The following is a 17,157-nucleotide window of genomic DNA, read 5'->3' as shown; positions in this document are numbered from 1 at the left end:
ACATCGTGCAGCCCGCCTCCAGTGGTGTCGCGACAGGCGTGAATGGAGGGACGAATGGAGACGTGTCGTCTTCAGCGATGAGAGTCGCTTCTGCCTTGGTGCCAATGATGGTCGTATGAGTGTTTGGCGCCGTGCAGGTGAGCGCCACAATCAGGACTGTATACGACCGAGGTACACAGGGCCAACACCCGGCATCATGGTGTGGGGAGCGAACTCCTACACTGGCCGTACACCACTGGTGATCGTCGAGGGGACACTGAATAGTGCACGGTACATCCAAACCGTCATCGAACCCATCGTTCTACCATTCCTAGACCGGCAAGGGAACTTGCTGTTCCAACAGGACAATGCACGTCCGCATGTATCCCGTGCCACCCAACGTGCTCTAGAAGGTGTAAGTCAACTACCCTGGCCAGCAAGATCTCCGGATCTGTCCCCCATTGAGCATGTTTGGGACTGGATGAAGCGTCGTCTCACGCGGTGTGCACGTCCAGCACGAACGCTGGTCATACTGAGGCGCCATGTGGAAATGGCATGGCAAGCCGTTCCACAGGACTACATCCAGCATCTCTATGATCGTCTCCATGGGAGAATAGCAGCCTGCATTGCTGCGAAAGGTGGATATACACTGTACTAGTGCCGACATTGTGCATGCTCTGTTGCCTGTGTCTATGTGCCTGTGGTTCTGTCAGTGTGATCATGTGATGTATCTGACCCCAGGAATGTGTCAATAAAGTTTCCCCTTCCTGGGACAATGAATTCACGGTGTTCTTATTTCAATTTCCAGGAGTGTAGTATATACGCCGACGTCGCAACCTGAAGGTGAAGACATAGAGAAAGTATAAGAGGATACTGAAAGGGTAATTCAGTATGTTAAGGGGGATGAAAATCTAACAGCCACGGGGGACGGTATTGCAGTCGTAGGGGAAGGAGTAGAAGGTTACAGGAACATGTGCGCATGGGACAAGGGATGAGAGAGGAGAAAGAATAACTGAGTTCTGTAACAAGTTTAAGCCAGTAATAGTGAATACTGTCTTCAAGAATCACAAGAGGAAGAGATATACTTGGAAAACGCCGGGTGATACGGGAATGATTGTCGGAAGGAGAGTCTCAGCATACAGGAAAGTCAAAACAACCTTTGGTGACATTAAAATCAAGGGTGGTAACATTAAGAATGCTACAGGAATTTCACTGCTAAATGCAGAGGAGAGAGCGGATAGGTAGAAAGAATGCATTGAAATCCTCAATGAGGGGGAAGATTTGTATGATGTTATAGAAGAAGAAACAGGAGTCGATTTATAAGAGATAGGGGACCCGGTATTACAATCAGAAGTTAAAAGAGCTATGGAGGGCTTAAGTTCAAATAAGGCAGAAGGGTATGTCAGTGATACGATTTGCTGAATTACGTGATTCGTTCAGAATTTCTAAAATCATTGGGGGAAGTGGCACCAAAACGACTGTCAACGTTGGTGTGTAGATCATATGAGTCTGGCAACACACCCTCTGACTTTCGGAAAAATCTCTTCCACACGGCAAGTTGACGACCAGTGAGGCTTTAGAAAAAGGAAAGGCACGAGAGAGACAATTCTGACATGGCGATTGATAATGAAAGCAAGACTAAAGAAAATTCAAGACACGTTCATAAGTTTTGTCAACCTGGAAAAAGCTTTCGACAATGTAAAATAGTGCAGATGTTCGAAATTCTGAAAAAAGTAGGAGTAAGTTAGAGGGCGAGGCGGGTCATATACAATATGTATAATAGCCAAAAGGAAATAATAAAAGTAGACGACCAAGAACGAAGTGCTCGTATTAAAAAGGATGTAAGACACGGATATAGCCCTTCGCCCCTACAGTTCAATCTGTACATCGAGGCAGCAAGGATGGAAATAAAAGAAAGGTTCTAGAGTGGAATTAAAATTCAAGACAAAAGTATGTCAGTGATACGATTTGCTGATGACATTGCTATCTTGAGGGAAAGTGAAGCAGAATTACATGATATGCTGAACGGAATGAACAGTCTCATGAGTATACAGTATGGCTTGAGAGTAAATCGAAGAAAGACGAAGGTAATGAGAAAAAAAATTATATATGAGAACCGCGAGAAGCTTAACATCAGGACTGACGCTCACAAAGTAGATGAAATTAAGAAATTCTGCTACCCAGGCAGAAAACTAACGAATGAGGGACGGAGGAAGGAGGACTTCAAAAGCAGGCTAGCAATGACAAAAAGGGCATATCTGGCTAAGAGAAGTCTACTAACATCAAATATCGGCCTTAATTTGAGACAGAAATTTCTGAAAATTTACGTCTGGAGTACAGCATTGTATGGTAGTGAAACATGGACTGTGGGAAAACCGGAACAGAAGAGAATCTAAGCATTTTAGATGTGTTGCTACAGACGAATGTTGAAAATTAGGTAGACTGATAAGGTAATGAATGAGGAGGTTCTGCACAGAATCGGAGAGGAAACGAACATGTGGAAAACACTCATAACGAGAAGGGACCGGATGATAGGACATCTCTTAGGACATGAGGGAATGACTTCCATGGTACTAGAGGGAGATGTAGAGGATAAAAAAAAGTACTGGATGACAATTGTTGAAATACATGGAAAAAACACGTAAATTAGTTACAAATGACGGCGTGCACACACTTCCTTTACATGTAAACGTCACTACAGATATTCGGATTTATATGGTAGCATGTTCGATATTCCTCCATCATTGGCGATGGCTTGGCGCTTACGAATACCGAAATTCTGCATGACCCCCTGAAGTGTCGGAACATCGATGTTTTCTATGACCTTCTGAATGGCTGTTTTAAGCTGATCAATGGTTTTGGGGTTATTTGTGTACACCCTGTCTTTAATGCAGCCCCAAAAAAGGATAATATGGCCGCCAATCGATGCCCTTGACAGAGACCTCTCAGTACCCAGAGCCGGAATTCCATCCCCAAAGTGCTCCTCGATGATATCCAACACTCTCGTGCATTAATGCGGTTGAGCTCCGTCTTGCATGAACCACATCTTGTCAAAAGCAGGGTCACTTTGGATAATGGGGATGGGATCATCTTCTAAAACCTTCACGTACCGTTCGGTAGTCACCGTGCAATCTACAAATATCACACCGATTATTTCGTGAGTGGACATTGCACACCACACAGTAACGCGTTGAGGGTGAAGAGACTTTTCGATCGCGAAATAAGGATTCTCATTCCTCCAAATGCGCCAGTTTTGCTTATTGACAAACCTGTCCAAGTAGCAGTGGGCTTTGTAGATAAAACAAACACACATGTACATAGTAAGTCACATCGTGTCTTGCGGCCAACTTAGCAGTTTTAACGTCCTAAGGCAAACCGTTCAGAAGTAATGACGATTTTATTTCATATAGTTCAATAATTCTCACCCGCATCTGCCTTTGCATATATTATTTTAGTAACACTATAAATCCTTGAAAATGATTCAAAAATATATCATACTGAGGGCATGGTATTAAAGGTACTATGCAAAACATGACAGTTACTTGAATTTAATGAAATACAGTAATATCTTCTTAACAAATTGCTGTAACATTAATTTCTTACCAAATCAATCTAACACACAGGATCTCTGTATAAAAGGTTAACTAACATCTGTGAATAATGATTAACGTAAAAGATATGTAAAAAGTATTACATCATGCCACTGCTCTCCAGTGATATGCAGACCGTCCATGTAGTGGGTTTTCATTTCAAATACCCTTAGCAGGTGTCACTCCCTACAAAATCGAATGCATGCCTATAAATCTTAGCAGGTTGTTAGCTGACATTAACGTCACTATATAAGACCATGGCAGTGAACAAATTAGCCGAAGCAAGATGCAGAATTAGGAATGCTTCAGTTTGAAAATTTTTAGTTTCAGTATCAGTAAATGTGGCACTCAGCGACAATGCAACGAAGGAAAAACAGTACTTCATATATAGCACATGTAACACAAAAAACACATAAATTTCAAGAGAACACAGAGAAGTAATAGCAAAACAATTACGGAGCATCAGTTTTAATCCAGCAGGTAAATTTTTCAATACTTCATCCCTGTTACCTTTTCTGACTGTGAATTTTGAATACGACGCAAGATCTATTTTTCATATGCATTGATTTATCACATGATATTCAACTAAACTAATACAAGCAAATGAATCAATACCCATATTATAAGGTAATTAACGTAAATATAATACATCAACAGAGTATATATATATATATATATATATATATATATATATATATATATATATAGTATCGTCTGTCACTGCCAGCGGAGAATTCCTTACCTGGGGAGCGACTACAAGTGGTGCTTAAAATGTACCATAATGTTTCCCTGTAAGCAAATGAAACTTCCAAGATAGAGTTACATAAATTGAACTTTCATATACTTCAAATCTTAAAGTTCAAGAATGCCCTTGGTCACAACTCTAACTCGATAATATTCCGAAACAATAATGCTGTCGGGATCAGGTAATCGTAATCCAATCAAGATTGGGCTAATCATAATACTCCCAGTAGTATTTAAGTAGTGGTTCTCCCAGCACTCCATGCATGATTCGATGTTAGCAGGGTTTGCGTGAAGAAATGGACCTAGTTGCAAATGAAAAGTTGTAAACCACGGATTTGTTCTTTAGAGATATCGGAGAAGAAAATCACATCTTGTTCAGTGAACACTATGACAGAAGCCCTTCAAAGACCACGAAGAGCTCTTATTGATAACTTTGAATTTATTTTCAAAATAATGCAAATTACTTTCGAACAACACTGCCATTTCCCTTGGCTAGTTACTCTGTATTCTGAAACTCCTTTTCACGTTTGTCAGACATCAGCAAAAACACCCAGTGAGTTCGTTAGCGTCCCTAGAATATCATTAAAATGGCGCCCAGCGTGGGGCCCGAATATGCAGTGGCCACGAAATACCCTTGAGATACCTAGGGAATTAATATAGTCGAACTTTGTTGCAGGACATTTTATAATTTTGTCATGTACTGTATGTATTGCTTAACCAATATTGTGTGGTAATACCTGTGTATGATTTTTTGCATGAGAACACTATGTATCCGGAGCTGAAGCAGAGAGATCATTATTTTGAAAAATTAATAACCTTCCACAATATCAGGGGGCAGCAGCACCCAAGATAGATCACCAAAAGGTAAAGCTACAGTGTAGTTGTCCTGTAGGTAGTAAAGTAGCCTCCGTGCAGTGTCCTCGGATCATTAGTGGTGTGCTTGTTGTTAGTACTTTGTTTTAAAATAACAGGACATTTAAGTAGTTAGTCATTGTAGTATATAGTACGTATGTATTGGGTAATGTCCATTTCTTGTGTGCTTATGTGAGTGAAACCTGAAGTGTTAGGATACTTAGTTCAGATTTTATTTCTTTTGTTTACTATGGTTAGATTGCGTAGTCAGAAAGATATCAACATGGATAATGAGCAACAGTTAGTTAATAGTGATACCGAGTTAGAAAATGGGACACAAAGTAATGTTAGTGACGTAGCTCAGGAAGTACAATGTGAGAATCTGGGGGCAGAAGGGCAAGAAATGTTGCCACTGCCACCCAGTGATTCAGTTGATAGCGTAAATAGTGAGCCATCCGCAAGCACTGGGCACGGACCAGAGAGTGGTGTGATGTCAGAAGTGCAATCATTAAAAGATATGTTTGAGCGCATGATCACTTTCCAAGCTGAATTTGTACAAATGCAAGCAGAGCGTGATAAAGAACGTGATGCCGAACAAGCAAAGCGTGACCAGAGATTGGTAGCTGAATTTGCATGTAAACAAGCAGAGCGTGATAAAGAACGTGATGCCAAACAAGCAGAGCGTGACCGACGCATGCATGAGAGGGACTTGCAGTTGATGCAAGCTTTAGAAGTTATGCAAAGTGACATTGTTAACTTGAAACAAAAATATGAAACCATGCCCAAAACGGTGCAAGCATTAAGCGAAGGACTAAATAGTATTCAAATGGCTAATGTCAATATCGTAGAGGAAGTCAGTGTCCTGACTAATAGGGTCGAACAACTAGAACTTAACACAACCCACGTAATTGAGAACAAAGTGATCGAACATGTGCACAAAGTAGAACGTAACTTCATAAAGGAATTAGATGAGAAAGTGCACGCCGCAATTGAGGCCAGAGAGATGGATTCTACTGCGGATGTGCAAGATCTTAAAAAGATAGTGCAAAAGGACATTCCGCTGTGGCAGCGGAGTGTGGACCGCCGTCTTGCCGAAATGGAGCTAAGTTTGCTTAGGAGTGGACCCTTATTCGAGGACAGAGCACATTGGTGTTTAGCTGTACACAGTTTGTTTAGTTTCAGACTATTAAATAGAACGTGACATGACAATGTCAGCACAGTTGTCAAGGTAACGCATTACGTCCTGTTTAGCTGAAATAACGCTGAACACAATAATATCAAATTTAAATAGAAGGTTCTCTATTTCCAATATCGGCAAATCGTTCGATTCTGGTACTACGTTCGGTTCTATTTAGGATGCCCATCAAGTGTACAGAGGATGATTAGTTTTGTGACAAGATGAGCAAAAGATTGCTCAATTGTGCTCGAGTTCACAGTGGACGCAGGCTGGTGAACCAATAAGTTTACACCTCTGCTAGTGGAATTTACCTTAGCTGCGATGAGCTGTCCGTTGCAGGACTGCTCTCGTCCTCTGAAAATGCTATAAAAAAATAATCAAAATCTTTACTGATTTTATCATTAGGCGAGAAAAGCAGCACTCATCCCTAGTCTGAAAATATGGCGATATACACGTTCATAGATGGAGCAGTATGTATACTACAATGCCCTCTCAGTTCTCGCAAGAACAATTAACTACATGGCTGTTTCGTTTCTCCACTGTTGGAGCTCAACGACTCTTCAGCTAATTTCTAGCTGAATGTCAGCCGACGTGAATGCATTGTTCACACAAAATACCTCTTTTGGCGTCGTACAGGGCGTGACGCGCCCTGTTCTACACTTGAAACTGGTTCAGAGTAGAGTCCTCGAAGTTTTCCGTCTTGTGTCTTTTGTAGCAAACTGTCCCCCACCTGTATCCTTTTGTGTCTCACATAACGGCTTTATCAGACAAATGGGAGCATTCCTTTCATCTTGTGGAAACTACCTCTGCCAATTCCAAAGGGCCTACCAACTGTGTCGAAATTTCGCCCGTTTCTATTCCTTCCGAGTTTATTCCAGCCAATCAGACATTTTCTTCCCACTCCTGATGCCTAAAAGCTACATATGGATATCATGAGCACACGTGATCAACTGCGTCACTGGTCTGTATCCATTTGAAAATTCCCCAACGCAGTATTCTAAAGAATTTCTCCATAGAAAGCAGCTCTGGCCTGCTACCTGCTCCCCTCGATGCATCGCCCAGTGTGTTCATTGACCTTATCGCCACAGGACACCAACGACTTTTTAAAAGCATTCCATTGTACTCAGGCCGTGACAGTGCAACTCTCGTCTGCCCCCAAATTAAATATTTTCATTCAATCTGCCACCTTACAATATCATTCCGAATTTCTGACATAATCCTTTCCATGTTAATAGCATAATTAATACACTCTGTCTGTGTAACTCTCCTGTTAGTATTTTTGCTATCACCTGTTTTTCTACTGCAATTCCATTATTTTCCCTGTGTAGACTCAGACAGCTGTGCTCAATAGCCCTGTCATGTTTTACAGCTTCCAGTATTCTCAATAATTCTTTCCACAGAGTATGATGAATTTATGTGCCAAACATCTTGCATTTTTTTTATTTTATTCAACATCTTACTAGCTTTATTATCGAAACAAGTTAACGACTATGTATATAAATGATAAAACTGCAGATAATAATTAAAAAAACTGAATAGTAAGTATGCAACTGGTCAACAATATGAAAGTAAAAGACGTTCATTAAAATGTTAACTTCAATCTATTCATTGCTACGTAGTTTGTGAGTCAAGATTCTGCACAAATACAGTCTGTATATGGGTTAACGACTGCTTAACGTACCGCAGTCTATGATGGTAAAGTGAAATTATGTCTGCTGGGCAATACTTCGAAGGCATAGCGCAAAGTCCTACCAGGCGTGAGGGAAGGACAAGTTTCATGTTGTTGTTGTTGTTGTGGTCCATTCAACTGTACTGTCTTCTGAGCTACTCCTTATTGCTTTATCTACAGCCTCAGAGAACTTCAACCGTATCTCGTCATCCCTTAGTACTTCCTTACCTCACTTCTTTGCGTATTGATTCTTCCTAACTAATGTCTTAAATTTCAGCCTACTCTTCATCACTACTATATCGTGATCTGAGTTTATATCTACTCCTGAGAACACCTTCAGCTTGCGATGTCGGCATATGTAGCTGAACTATCGTTGTCGGTGTTGGTTTGCCGTCGATTCTGACAAGAACAACCATATCACTGAACTTTTCACTGTAACACACTTTCAGGTCTACCTTCCTATTCGTAAGGAATCTTACACCCGTGTCACCATTTTCTGCTACTGTTGATACTATTCTATACTCGTCTGACCAGAAATCCTTGTGTTCTTTCCATTTAACTTCACTGATCCCTACTATATCTAGATTGAGCATTTGCATTTCCCTAGCTTCCCTACCACATTCAAGTTTCTGACATTCCATTACCCGACTCGTAAAACGTTATCCTTTCGTTGATTATACAATATTTTTCTCATGTTCACCTCCCCTTAGTCAGTATTCTACCTGAGATCCTGATGGGGGACTGTTCAGTAATGTTTTGCCAATGGAGAGGTCGTCATGACTGCTCTTGAATTACAAGCCACATGTCCCGTGGATACACGTTACGTGTCTTTAATGCAGTGGTTTCCATTGCCTTCTGCATCCTCAGCCGTTGATCATTGCTGATGCTTCCACCTTTAGGGACAGTTTCCCACCCCAAGGACAAGAGAGTGCCTTGAAACTCTGACCGTTCCACCATCCTGTTTGACAAGACCTTTGGCAGGATGAGGGTGACTTCTTATGCTGGAAGTCTTCGGCAGCCATTCCTGATCATTAATCCGAAATTTAAGCGGTCGGGGGTTCCAAACCAGGGACCGATGAAGTTTTGATTGCTAGTCGAAGACGCTACTCCTTTTTTCGATTTCATTTATTGTTAGTTGTATTTGTTCGGGGAGCACGTCCCCTGACAGCCGTTGAAGTTCGTTGTTGATCCACTGACTCAGTTTTTTCGTTTCTTTTTTTAATTTTATAGTTTATATTTTTTTTAAAAAATCACAGAGTGCAACTAATTTTTTGACCGCAAAAGCTGAGGTACCCTGCTGGCAATCTTCGACAGTGGGGTCTTGTGGCCTATGGCGACGTTATTACCAAATGCGTCCAAACAGGTCAACCAAAGTGTTATTAGTTTGGTGGGCAGGAAAGAGCATCACCTGAAAGATAGTAAGCAGAAAACTATGAGTCATTCGAAATACAAGTGGTTATGTGTACTTCTCGTCTAGTTTTGTTTTTGGGCGTCTCAATCTCGGCGGCTCATTTGCGTCAAAACTGATAACATTTGAATCTTTTCATCTCTAGGAAAGATCTCTGAGGATGGCCATGGGCACAGTCCACTGGTAAGAGAGTATGGTCTGGGCCATTTCTTTTCCCTGGGATCTCTAGCGTGCTTGCATGATTAGTTTGGCCGGCCGCGGTGGTCTAGCGGTTCTAGGCGCTCAGTCCGCAACCGCGAGACTGCTACGGCCGCAGGTTCGAATCCTGCCTCGGGCATGGATGTATGTGATGTCCTTAGGTTAGTTAGGTTTAAGTAGTTCTAAGTTCTAGGGGACTGATGACCACAGATGTTAAGTCCCATAGTGCTCAGAGCCATTTGAACCATCTGATTAGTTTGGTCCGGAATTTCAGTGGTTACCAAGATTTCAAACATATACGATCAAGGAAACCAATAACTTATTAAATTTTATCCTGGTACTAATAAAACCTTACGACAACTCCCTGTGTTATTAGTTCTTTGAAGAGTGTTTCCAATTATCGAGAAAAATGTCATCTCCAAAGTTAATTTTCGAAAGCTGCACAGTGGCCTGACGGCAGCCTCCATGCTGGACAATCCTGGAAAATGCTAGTCTTCAAATCTGTCTCAATTTGGTTGTTTGATCTGCATTTTTTTTTCATTGAAAAGCTAATTGAAAAGCATCTGTAAGTCCATATTCATACGAGATGAATGTGGCACCTTGCCCGTTCAACATAAAATGTCAAATAAAAACACCTTTAGCCGTCTAAATTTCCAGTTTTACTTTATTTGCGCAACCAGTTTCAACGCTACAATACGCCATCTTCAGACTCCCTGACTGACGTTTGGGAAAAATCCCACCTCTGGTCCGGTCAAAATATGGACAAGCATTCAATTACTGGAAACTGTAGATTTCCTCTTAACACAGCGATCCCATCGATCATCACTTGCCCACTGGTGTTAAGCGGGAATCTACGGATACCAGTCACCGAATGTTGGTGTCGCTATTTTGACTGGGCCAGTGTTGGCATTCTTCCCGCTGGTCGTTAAAGGGGCCTGAAGATGGGGTAATGTAGCGCTGAAACTGGTTGCACAAATACAGTAAAACTGCAAATTTAGAGGGCTGAAGGTGCTTTAATCTGAAATTTTAATTAAAAAGCCACCCGGAAGGGTGTAGAATACTCACGTCACGTGCTGTTCCACTTGTAACAGCGGTAGTAAAGGACCGTATCTGCCGAGATAGCGGCTCCTGCCTGGTCTGGCAGCTGTGGTTAGCAAAGCATCAGATAGGCGCCCTCCTTGATCCTCCGCAGGACTGGGCCACGCTGGGCGGCGCCTGTACTTTATCGACTGGGATCCCGGCCGCAGGAGGAGAGTAGGAGAGAGAGGAGGAAAGGGTGTGCCGGCGCCGGCACTGTGCCAGTTACGTGTCCGCATTACGGGCGTCGCTGATTACCTCGGCGGCCGCGCCGCCGCCTTCGCCGGCGGTCCTCGGCCCGGACCGGAGTGGTCCATCCGGCCCCATCGTCCACGGCCCGCTGCGCCGTGATCGAGCGCCCATTAGCACTCCTGGGCGCCGCAAATCAGAGCTAGCGCCGCGCCGCGGCCGCCGGATTAATTAGAGGGGAGACGACGCAACGGGTAATAGTGTGTGGCGCTCGGTACCCAAGGAGCAGGTAGGTGACGCGCGAGCGGACAATAGGCTACTACGATTGGCCAGTGACCTGCTTGTGGCACACTTCCAAAATTTTACTAACGTGACAAGTCTTGCGATAGCTACATGGACAAATACAGATGACGGTAGTGTCGCGTACTAAGGACAGTGTATTGGCGAAGCTGTCATTTGTACTCGGAAGATTCGTGTCTGGATTTAACAGGCTCTGAACGCGGAATGGTAGCTGGAGGTAGACGAATTGGAAATTCCATTTCGGAAATCGATAGGGAATTTAGTATTCCGAGATCAACAGTGCCAAAAGTGTGCCGAGAATACGGAATTTCATGCATTACCTCTCACCACCGACAACCCAGTGGCCGAAGGCCTCACTTAACGCCAGAGAGCAGCGGCGCTAGCGTAGAAATGTCAGTGCGAGTAGACAAGCAACACAGGATGAAATAACCGCACAAACCAGTGTGGGATGAACGACGAACGTAACCGTTAGGACATTGCGGCGAAATTTGGCGTTAAGGGCTATGGCAGCCGACGAGCGACGCGACTGCCTTTGGCAACAGAGCAACATCGCCTGCAGCACTACTCCTGGGCTCGTGACAATACCAGTTGGACTCTATACGACTGGAGAACCATGGCCTGGTTGCATGAATCCCGATTTCAATTGAAAAGAGCTGATGGTAGGGTTCGAGTGAGGCACAGACCACAGAAAACCATGGTCCGCCGGCCGGTGTGGCCGAGTGGTTCTAGGCGCTTCATTCTGGAACCGCGCGATCTCTACGGTCTCAGGTTCGAATCCTGCCTCGGGGATGGATCAGTGTGATGTCCTTAGGTTAGTTAGGTTTATGTAGTTCTGTTCTAGGGGACTCATGACCTCAGATGTTAAGTCCCATAGTGCTCAGAGCCATTTTAACCATTTGAAGCCATGGACCAAGGCTGTCAAGAACGCACTGTGCAAGATGGTGGCCTCTCCATAATGGTGTGGGCTGTGTACAGAGAATGGACCTGGTCCAAGTGAACCGATCATTGACTGGAAATGGTTATGTTCGGCTACTTGAAGACCATTTGTAGCCATTCATCGGCTTCATTCTGACAGTTCGAGCGAGTGCTTTGGCAGCTCATCGAGCATTCATGGGATGTAATCGAGAGGTCAGTTGGTACACGAAATGCGGCACTGGCAACACTTTCGCTGTTAAGGACGGCTATAGAGCCAGCTTGGTTCAATATTTCAGCACAGGTCTTCAAACGACTTGTTCAGTCTACGTCACGTCGAGTTGCTGCAGTACGGGGGCCAAAGGAAGTCACACACGCCATTAAGAGGTGCATGGCGGAGGTTACCTTGTACCACTAGTAGCCTTTTCCTCCACTGTTCTACTCACAAATGGAGTGAGGGAAAGTAGATCTTTATGCCTCAGTACGAGTCCTAATTTTCTTACATTTTCTTCGTCCTCCTTTCGCGAAATTTACGTTGGTGGTATTAGAATCGTTCTACAGTCAGCCTCAAAGCACTCCGTCTTCTGGCCGCAAGTGGGTCATCGGCACCATCCGACCGCCGTGTCCACCTCAGGTTGAGTATGCTGATAGGAGGGGCGTGTGGTCAGCACAACGCTCTCCCGATCGGTATGATGGTTTTCTTTGACCAGTGCCGCTACTATTCGGTCGAGTAGCTCCTCAATTAGCATCACGAGGCTGAGTGCATCCCGAAAAATAGCAACAGCGCATGGTGGCTGGATGGTCACTCATCCAAGTGCCGGCCACGCCCGACAGCGCGTAACTTCGGTGATCTCACGGGAACCGGTGTATCCACTGCGGCAAGGCCGTTGCCCCGGCCTCAAAGGCCAAGTATCTAAATTTTCTCGATACTACATAGCGAAACGAACACCGCCTCCCCTGTGGGAATTTAAATTGAAATTTAAGAAGCATCTCTACGATACTTGCGTGCTGATAAGAAGTCTAGGAACACGCCTCTGAATTCCTCCGATGTCTTCCTTAACATCACTTGCTGGGAATCTCAAACACTCAGATACAATACTACTGAAGAATGGATCACACCAGCGTTCTGTATTCTGTCTCCTTTGTACACTGACGCGACAAAAGCCATGAGATACCTCCAAATAAGGTGCCGGACCTCCTTTTGCCTGGCGTATTGCATCTACTTGGTGTGGCGTGGACTGAACAAGTCCTGGGAAGTCCCCTGCAGAAATATTGAGACTTACTGCCTCTACGACAGTACATCATTACAAAAGTGCACGATTTTGTACACGAACTGAGCTGTCGATGGTGGCACCTAAATGTTAAGTGGTTGGCCATATCATTTACTCGAACTATCTGCAATTTTATCCAAACGAGTCGCGAAAAATTGTGCCCCAGTAACATGGAGCACTTTGGCTCATAAAAATTTCCACGTCTGCAAAAAGTTTCCAAGTAGCCGAACATAAAAATTTCCACTCAATTATCGGTTCTGTCTGACAAGAGGTCCCAGTCTATTCAATGTAAACACATCACAGCCTTTTACAGTGCCTTGTTTACAACTTAGGTTCTTCGCTTGCAGTGTCTGCTTCACGCTCAAACCCTACCCTTAGCGCTTACCAACTGAAATCGGGACTCATCTGACCACGTCATTATATTCCAATCGTTTAGGCTCCAACCAATGTGGTCAAGAGCACAGGAGAGGAGTTACAGGTGATGTCATACTGTTAGCAGACGCACTCGCTTCGGTCGTCCGGTGTAGTATCCCTTAAGGTCAAATTCCTCCCGTATTACCAGACCGGATACTTCGTTGTGGGTCCTACATTGATTTCTGCTGTTATTTCAAGCACTGCTGCCTTTTTTTTTTTTTTTTTTTTTTTTTTGACACTAACAACTCTGCCCAAACGCCGTTGTACTAGGTCGTTAAGTGAAGGTCGTGGGCCACTGCGTTTTCCGTGGTCAGAGGCAATGCCTGAAATATTGTAGTCTTGACACGCATTTTTGAATGTGGATGTCGAAATAAACAAATCCCCAACAACTTCCGAAATGGAATACCCCATGCGTCTAGCTTCAATTACCTTTCCGCGTTCAAAGTCTGTTAATTGCCGTCGTGTGGTCATAATCACGACGGAAACCTTTCTACACGGATGATTATCTGGGTAGAAATTACAGCTCCGCCCATACGCTGCCCGTTTATACCATGTGCACGAGATACTAGCGCCACCTGTACAAGTGCATATCGCTACCCCACGGCTATAGGCATCTCACCGTCAGTGCGGATGAGCTACACATTTCTAACACTTCCCCAATGAACCGTAGTCGATCATTCACCTCTCCTACTACGTTCCTTACACGCTCGTTCCATTTCCCATCGCTCTGCAACATTACGCCCGGACAAATTAATTGACATGACTGTTTCAAGAAGCACGCTAAGTAATTTTGTATTCGAATATCACGGGACTTTTATCGCTACTCATCTGCATTAAATTACAGTTTTCCACATTTAGAACAAGGTGACATTCATCAACTAGAAATTCCTACTGTCACTGTACGACGTCACCTTCCCGTACTCGACAGCGTCATAATACACACCTGCAGACTGTTTCTTACACTGTCAAATGTATACAGAGGATAAGAGTGGTCTTATGCACTTCCCTGGGGCGTTTCTGACAATACTTCCTGTCAAGGGCAACGTATTGATTTCTAAAGCTTCAGAAGTCATCGAAGGAGGTGTATGGTTGTAAGGGGTCAATGAAACTCATATTTCCAAAAATATTCAACTGGGGCCTAACTCAGAACTTGTTGCCGCTTACTCTTTTTCATTCATATGCTACACATTCTACGATGCACCTTATTTGTGGTTTCCATTGCCATCTGCATCGTCACGCCATTGGTCAATGTTGATTCTTCCGCCTTTCCGTGCAGTTTCCCACTTCAGAGTAGAGGAGGGTGCCATGTCACCTAAGAATGTCGAAAGCAATGAGGGATAGCGTAAATAGGATTAGCCATAAAATTAAAAATTGGTGACAACGAAGTAGACGACGTTACAAAAGTCTGCAACATTGATAGCAAAATACTAATAATGTGTAGAGCTAAACAGTACAGCTAAATAGAGCATTTGTGGCCGAAAGAAGTCTTCTAGACGCTCATTTGACGAAAAAGCTTCTGCGAATGTAGGCCTACATCTAGGCCACATCATTGTGTAATAGTGAATTATGAACTCTATTAAAACTGGAAGAAAGGTAATCGATGTGTTTCAGATGCTATATGTTGCTTTTTGTTGACTGATGAGATAAGGAATGAATATGTTCTCCGCAGAATTGGCGAAGAAAGGAACGTATGGAAAACAGGATGACAGTACACGTGTTAAGATAGCGTGGAATAATCTCCATTGTAAAAACAATGAGAGTCTGCGAAGTTCCGAAGGTAGGAAACAAGACACTGACAGAATTGGAGGTATGAGGACGGATCATTAGTCGTGCTTGGGTGGCTCAGTTTGTAGAACAGTTGGCCACGGTAGGCAAAGGTCCCAAGTTCGAGTCTCGGTCTGGCACACAGTTTTAACCTGTCGGGATGTTTCATATCAGCGCATAGTCCGCTGCAGCGTGTAAATCTCCATCTAGAATCTCGATTGTATTAGAGAGAGCTGGGTAAGTGAAAACTGTAGGAGAAGATCGAGACTGGAATATATCCAACAAATAATTGTGGATGCAGGGTTAAAGCTCTACTGTGTTACCTTGGGTGGAGATGTTGGCAAAAGAGCCGTATCAAACAAGTCAGAGGACTAATAACTGGAAACTCTGCTTACTGTGCATTCGGGTTTACAAGGGCACTCTTCACGACGGGTGTAGTCTATACAACATGCCAGTCGCATATCTGAGAGAGATTGGTGGCCAAAAACTAACAGATATTAAAAAGGAGCCGTGAGACATCTGGGGTGAAAGTTGAGTAACAGACAAAGAGACAGTTACCTGGTGTAAGAAAGATAAGAGGCAGATCCAAGTTTCAAGACACCATTTGCAGATGACTTTTGCCATATACCTTAGAGACCATCCTAAATAAAACATAGAGGCAAACGGCATAGAACGGTGTGTCCTATAAGAGACGCTAAACACAAAAGAGAGCGATTCAAGAGCGTCTCTGCAGGTAGGGCTAGAGGTGAGAGTCAGTCACATGGCCCTTTTTCCATGCCTAGTGCTTAGTTCTTCGAAGCATACTGGGATATGCCGCGTCTAGGTAGAGCTCTGTACTGCCATTGGTCTTTAGCCCATCAGAACATTGCCACTGTACGTTGGTCCATCAATTTAGCATTCACAGAGCGGACGTGTACTGCGATAATAGGATGCGTGCTGAATAAAAAATCTTAACGGGATAGAAATGCAAGGCTACTATAAAATAGTCAATCCTTTTCTGCTCTGCGTATTTTCCGAAGTATCTCATATACAAATATGACTGTTGCATGATTAGAATAGTAGACTCTCCAGGTTTGCTACTGGCACACTACAAATGCTCTATGAGTGTCCCTCTGGTCACACGACATATGTCCAAACTGCAGTCATGGTGATTCCCTAACTTTTCTCGTAACTTCCTGTCAATGCTCATTACAGCAGCGTTGATGCGTTCTCTGAGTTGTTCCGGTGTTCTTGGCAGTGAGAGTACGTAAACACAGTCCTTAATGTACTCCCAAAGGAAAAACTAGCAAGACAGTAAGTCAGGCGACGTAGGGGCCAAAATAATAGAGCCACACCACCTTCACAATTACGCCCAATCCAGCGATGTGGAAGTAGGCCGTTTAGGTAGCGACAAACATCGATAGTTCAGTGAGGGAAGGACCCATCTTGTGGGAAGATAAAATCCTCGGAATCTGCACTCGGTCGTGAAAACAACTACAATTGTAACACATCAAGCTGAGGTAACTATCACAGTCCTCTTCCAGACGAAAAGCAGCCCATACTATACAGTTTCGTCTCTGACGTTGTAAAGAAAACATTAATCTCCGGCGAATCTCGTCCAAGCAACCGAATTT

Source organism: Schistocerca nitens, chromosome 9, assembly GCF_023898315.1.
Source record: "Schistocerca nitens isolate TAMUIC-IGC-003100 chromosome 9, iqSchNite1.1, whole genome shotgun sequence".
Classification (NCBI taxonomy): domain Eukaryota; kingdom Metazoa; phylum Arthropoda; class Insecta; order Orthoptera; family Acrididae; genus Schistocerca; species Schistocerca nitens.
The sequence above is the reverse complement of the archived record's forward strand: the minus strand, read 5'-3'. Positions refer to the sequence as shown.